The sequence below is a fragment of the Danio rerio genome, chromosome 12, assembly GCF_049306965.1.
Source record: "Danio rerio strain Tuebingen ecotype United States chromosome 12, GRCz12tu, whole genome shotgun sequence".
NCBI classification, from domain to species: domain Eukaryota; kingdom Metazoa; phylum Chordata; class Actinopteri; order Cypriniformes; family Danionidae; genus Danio; species Danio rerio.
Window position 1 is genome coordinate 28,806,419 of NC_133187.1, and position 7,284 is coordinate 28,813,702.

Here is a 7,284-nt window from a genome sequence, read left to right on the forward strand (position 1 = left end):
TGTTGCGTCCACCTGTCTTTCCTTTTTTCATTCTCTTTTCTCTTTAGTCTCTGTGAAAAACAGCTTCACACTGAACACATTGTGCTTATTGGTCACTGAGGGTCTGATGTCATGTTAGAGTAACAGGATTTTAACAGAAGATGAACTCTCAGCAGTCAATGTCACTGGCAAGGCTGATATTAAATCTGTCATAGTTAAGGTCCATAGCAATACACACACACACACGCCATAGAATCACAGTAATGCAGCCCTGCAGGGCCCCCTAGTGCTGCTCATTGGCCACTAAAATGGAAATGAGCGCACACTTGTGCACACACACATATTCTGTATGCACTCACACGAATGCACTTCTTTGATATTTGACAGCTCGTGTTTTCCTTTACTCTTTGCTGAACGCCTTCCAACACATTTGCTGACTGAGACTTTTCTAGCTTATTCACAAGAATATCAACATGAGTGCAGTTTGAGGCTTTTAAGACCTCATGTGGAGAGGTTATGACAACTAATGAATGAAAAAAATAAAATTAAGGAGTGATACTCAAATGAATCATGAAATTGTGGAAAATATTAAGCCATAGCCGGTTTGTAGGTATCTAAAGTGGTCATTTACTGGTTTTGTGCTGGTACAACCCTATTTTTGGCTGTCTGACCAATTAATTTGTGCCCAGAAAATAATTTACACTGGCATAAGTAGATACCAACCAATTAACATGGCATATTTGTATCATTTTGCCGAACAATCAAACCTTGTTGTCAAAAAAATTAATACAAATATATATATATATTCCGCTGTGGCGACCCCGGATTAATAAAGGGACTAAGCCGACAAGAAAATGAATTATATATATATATATATATAATGATATAGATATAGATAGATATATATATATATATATATATATATATATATATATATATATATATATATATATATATATATATATATATATATATATATATATATATATATATATATATATATATATATATATATATAATTTTTATTTATTTATTTTTAACTGATTTAAAACTTAGTAGACTGTTTACTCTGCATTGTCTGATTTTTAAAAATGCTCACAATAGTTAAGTTTCTTGCTTCGGGACATTTTGGGTATGTTTACAGAATAATGTATTAATATTTTCCCTTTGTGTTTCTTTATGTTTGTGTATAGATGACTACAATGTCAATAAATAAATAAATAAATACTTTGTTCACATAGACCTGTGAAAATCACAAAAATGCCATATTATGTATGCAAGGCCAGGAGTTGGTGATGCAATTTTGAAAGAAAAAAGAACACTGCATAGCTGAGCACAAACCATACCATACCTTACTGAACAATTAATACCATTCTGTACGCTTGACGTCACATTCACACAAAAAGTGTTTTTGCTGTTACACAAGGATAACATAATTATCAAACCTGTTTCTAAAAGTTAGCTTTATTTTTCGGTTTCATGTAAATGATAGCCTACAATGCAAAAGTGTTCCTGTTTGAACAACGGTTGAGACAGCTCAAATGTGTTGCAAGATAAGAAAACACATGCAAATATGGAGAAAACTGGGAAAATATCTTCAGTTTGACAACATGTGAGCACTGGAAAATAACTAGAAAAAAAAAGTTTACTGTAAAAAAAATCCTGGTTGCCTTAAAATTTTAAGCTGAATTAAAATAATCTTATAAGTCCATTGAACTTGTATTAAGTTGAACTGACAAAAGAGCTTTCGTAACTTATAAAATTAGGTCAGAACAAGATTAACTTACTTTAATAAGTTACAATGAAGTAAAACATATGATGTCATGACTAATTGACCATATAATTCTTTACAGTGTTGCTGTATCTAGAAAAAGTTGTAGGAACTCAAAATATTAAGTTTCACTAACTTGAAAAGTAGTTATAAGAACTAGAAAAGTAGTTATAAAAACTAGAAATATTATCAAAAAATAAGTTATAAGAACTAGAAAATTCAAGTTATGCTAACTAAAAAGCTCAGTTATAAGAACTAGAAAAATGAATTTGCAGTACTAGAAAATTTATTTCACTAACTACAAAACTGAGTTATTAGAACCAGAAAAATTAGGTTGTGGTAACAGGAAAAATTGAGTTATGAGAACTAGAAAAATTATGTTGCAGTAACTGGAAAATATATAAAAACAAGTATGCAAGTCTGCAAATGTTAGTAACACAATAAATGTCAGAGTACACTTTACAATAAAGTACCCAATTAAAATTCTTTGTTAATTTGCATGTACAAGAAAACCATTTAAAAGTGCACAAATCTACAAAATTTGCTTAATGAGAGTTGATTAAAAAATGTAAATATTAAAATGTAATACCTATAATACTTTTTTAATCTAATCTTTCATAGTTGTGACAGTAAACACTGGCATCTAATAATGCATTGAAAAAAACGATTAATCCTTAAATAATTAAAGACAACATTGATGACTCATGTTGCACCACACAGACTTTTGTCCAATCAGATACTCTCTAGAATGTACTGTAAGTGTCCTTCTCCTACAAGCTTGATCTGACTAGCAAACAGCAAGTTTTGGCTTAATAAGAACCGCCTGAAATTGGTTTAAACTGAAAACATAAAACAAGAAGTCATCAAGCAACATCATCATGTACGCATACAACATCCAGCTTCTAAATGATTTAAATAAGCTGGTTTGTTAAACTGTGACACAGAACATTGATCTCGCCAGGCTGCTTACTGGAGAAAAGCTATAAGGTTATGGCTGTGGCAGCTCTTTGTGCTGAGTTTGCAGTATTTCTATGATGTATGTCGCTCTCCTGAGTCCTGAGGGATGCAGAGCAAATGCTGTTGCATGAACAAGCAGTCTAAAACATGACAGGAAGACATTTGACCTGTAGTTTTTCTCCAGTGTTGAGAAAAAAAGAGGAGGACAGGGAAAAAAATGTTAAACTCTCACCAAGGGAAAGAGCCTATGACATCATCTGACATTTTGTTTAAAACACACACTGTGCACAAAAAACACAAAAAGCTAAACTTTCATGACTCAAGATGTTCTGATGCAAACACACAAAAACAAAAGCAAAGAAAAATAAATCCCATTTACATGTGGATTCATATCAAGGAACCGGTATATTTACTGTGACATTCAGCATGCTAAAACCACTTAGAAATGAAATAGCATTGTAGAACTTTGGCTGAAACTAAAGTGTAGTGTGTTTAGCATCTATTGTTTGAGGAGGGTGAAATTGAAAGCACATTTCTGTAATTTGGCGTGATCTGCTTTGAATGGAAATACTCCACTGCTCTGTTTTTCTTCAAAAGGGGAGGCGACCACAATCAGTGTTCAAGGTTTGAGATTAACAGAGGAATTTCTCAGGTTTAAGGCAGTTCAAGAACCCACGTGTATTTTTCAAAAGATATTGCACACAAAATAAATGGAATATTTCTAGTTCAATAGTTAAGTTTACTCGACAGAACTGATGTTGAGAACCAGCTGTTTAGCTTTGTTTTTTTCAGCTGTTTAGCTTTGATTTCTTTAAATCAACAAAAACAAAATTTGTGTTACAGTGAGGGACTGGGAAGTGAATAGAAGTGATACAGGCCAAAATGTGAACACTAAAATATTCATTGTTTTAAAACATGACAGTGATAACTAAATAAAATGGAAAAATCTTTTATATTGGCGACGAAGTGGCAGAGTGCTGCCTGCTCACAGCAAGAAGGTTGCTGGTTCGAGCCTTGAGTGGGTCAGTTGGTGTTTCTGTGTGGAGTTTGCATGTTCTCCCCGTGTTCGAGTGGGTTTCCTCCGGGTGCTTCGGTTTCCCCCCCAGTCCAAAGACATGCATACAGGGGAATTGGGTAGGCTAAATTGTCCGTAGTGTATGAGTGTGAATGAGTGTGTGTAGATGTTTCCCAGAGATGGGTTGTGGCTGGAAGGGCATCCGCTGCCTAAAACAAGCTGGATAAGTTGGTGGTTTCTTCCACGTGGCGACCCCGGACTAATAAAAAAGGGACTAAGCCGAAAAGAAAAGGATTGAATGAATGAATGAATGAATGAATGAATGAATCTTTTATATTATATGTGCTATTTTTACAGATTTTGTGGTATGAATATTATTTTTGTTAAACTTTTAAATGCCAGCATTTCTGTGTGGAGTTTGTATGTTCTCCCCATGGTCGCGTGGGTTTCCCCCAGGTTCTTTGGTTTCCCCCACAGTCCAAAGATATGCAATACACACTGCAAAAAATGCAGGGTTCCACACAACTCATTAATGTTGTCCCAATACAAATTGATTAAGTTAGCTTAACACTTTTAAAAAAATTATTTGGATTGAACTTAATAAATTTAAGTTGCCCCAATGAAATCTCAAGAATTGTGTTGTTTCAGCTCATTAAATCGGTAGTTTGAACAAGCAAAAAAAAAAAAACTTTTTTTGAGCGCAGATGAATTAAATAAACTAAGTTGGCTATATAGTGTATGAGTGTGAATGCGAGAGTATGCCATGGGTGTTTCCCAATACTGGGTTGCAGCTGAAAGGGCATCCACTGTATAAAACATATGCTGGATTAGTTGGCGATTCATTCCTCTGGGGCAACTCCTGATAAATAATGGACTAAGCCGAGGGGAAATGAATGAATGAATGAACTTTTAAACTTCGTTGACATGAGAGTGTCACACCAAAACAAATGACTTAAAAATATAAAGAACAACCTTACAGCTGACATCAAATAAGTTTTATAATACAATATATTAATTAATAGACACTTCTGGTCAAAAGTTTGGGCTCAGTTTTTATGGGTTTTTCAAGAAAATTATTCTGTTCATCAAGGCGAGTTGATTAGTTTGTTTTGTGTTAGAAGTGTGTAATCCAACCACAGATTTTAAATCCTATTCAAATATATAAATCTTACATTTAAAACATATAAATTGTGTGTGTACTAATACAAATAGATGCACACGTACACACTTGAAATGGATATCATTTGAAAACACAGCTTGCTTTTTTCTCTGCAAAGAAAACAAAACATTTTCTCTGGAAATTAATCTTTTCTTATTTGAGCTCGACTCGACACTCACATTTGTGATCAAAAGCACTGCAACATAATGTTTGCCAAATGCATGAGTGATATTTTCCTTTCCCATTTTCTGAGTGCTTTGCTATGCAAGGTCCCATACCTTATGATAGAGCATACTGAGAAAGAGCATGACATTTACCAGCATGTGAACACAGACACACACACACACAAACCCATTTCAGACTCTCATGCAGGGCAGAGGTAAATCCCATCATACACACACACAGACACACACACACACACACACACACACACACACACATACACACACACATACACACACACACTCATACGCTGCCCAATAAATTCCTGTTATATATTTATATATATATATATATTCAGAATCATCAACATAATACACGCATCCCAAAGGGGGGAGAAATCAATGGTTCCATCCCAAAGGGGGAAGAAATCACTTTCGCGAACGCTCACGCTCAATCTGCCCAGTTGGTGGAATGAACTCCCTAATTGCATCAGAACAGCAGAGTCACTCGCTACTTTCAAGAAACGACTAAAAACTCAACTATTTAGTCTCCACTACACTTCCTAATCTGTAATTGCCTCTCTGAATATCACACTAACTGTACAAAAAATAAATAAATAAATAAATAAATACTAATACTACTAATACTTCCCTTCTTAGACTTTACAGACCTGAAACTTGCTTATAGCACTTATTCATTGTTGCTCTTGGTTGTGTAAATTGCTTCCTTGTCCTCATTTGTAAGTCGCTTTGGATAAAAGCGTCTGCTAAATGACTAAATGTAAATGTAAATGTAAATGTAAATGCATCCCTACCTGCATGAAGAAATGTCTTAGCACATGTTTTGGAATCATCCTGAAAATAAAAGGAAGCGTTTTTTCTGTTGCCTTGCACCTTTAACACAAAACATACAAGCATGAAGGAAATCTCGGGCCTCTCAGCACATCAGTTTATATCTGACACATCAATCACAGGCCTGGCATTGGCACAGGGCTAAAGCTGGACCACAAGCTGCATAAACCACAGCTCATTGATATAGACTCTGGCATGAGCACGTTCGTCTTCTTCCCAGTCACATATGTTACTGATCACAGTAGAACCAATCTGATTTACACACCCTTATCCCTCGTGTTCGCAAGGGTCAAAAGCCAAGATTCTAATTACGGTTAATTCAAAGTGCTTGTGAAATTGGGCTTCTGAGATGGTGATGACATTCTGGGTGTATATAAACACTGCGGAGCTGGAGTACTGCCATTGATGGTTTCAGGTTTTAGTCATCATTCTTGATCTGTTCCTAATGTTTCTCTCACCTGGCCCGAGGCGTTCTGTTGCTATATTGCCATAATACAACGCCAGCTGTCACTGTAAAGAGGAGAGCTGAGGTGGTTGACACCATTTTAAAGCTGGTTCAAACCAAGAAGAATTACTATAAAAGATAAAGATTATAATAGTCTCCACACCATTTAAAACCAGATAAAAAAATATGTTAGTACCGGTAAATTTGTTCTGGCAATTTTCCAGAAAGAGAAGTTGTAAGATTACCGGTAATTTGCCGGGATGCTGCACCAAAAGAAGATTGCCGGAATAAGCGCGTTTACATCTAGAACAAGCTGACGTGAGATGTATACTTTAGCCAATCAGAACATTCACACTGCTGCATATCAGTACTATTATAAAAGAAGACGCTTCAATCCCGGTTTGTGGACTTTAATCAGGTTTATATTTTACATTAACATAACAGATATTCATACAGCAGTGGATATTAACATTTATCCTGTCACAAATACATCAAATAATCATTGGGAAAGTTTTTACTGTAGTATTTCTCACAAACTTTCCATGAGATCTGCTTCCTTCATGTCTGTCACTGTGTTGTTTATCTGACACAGCTGGGCGGAGAGAACTAGCATTTAAAGCCACAGGCCACAAAAAAAAAGAGCTACATTGTGTTCAGAGCAGAAATTCCAATATTCTGAAAACTATGATAAATAATCTAAGGGGGGGTTTTGAGCTGAAACTTTACAGACACATTCTGGAGCCACAAAATAAAAAAATAGGTGCCCTTTAACAGATTTGTATAACCATCTTTAGCTTCACATTTAAAATAATTTTATATTTATTTATTTATTTTTATTATTTTTTTTTTTTCAGTAATATTTTTCATGATTGATTTTTAAATATTCAAAAAAGGAAACACTTCAAAGTACCAATTCTCACAATGAACTAATGTCTAAGACATTGG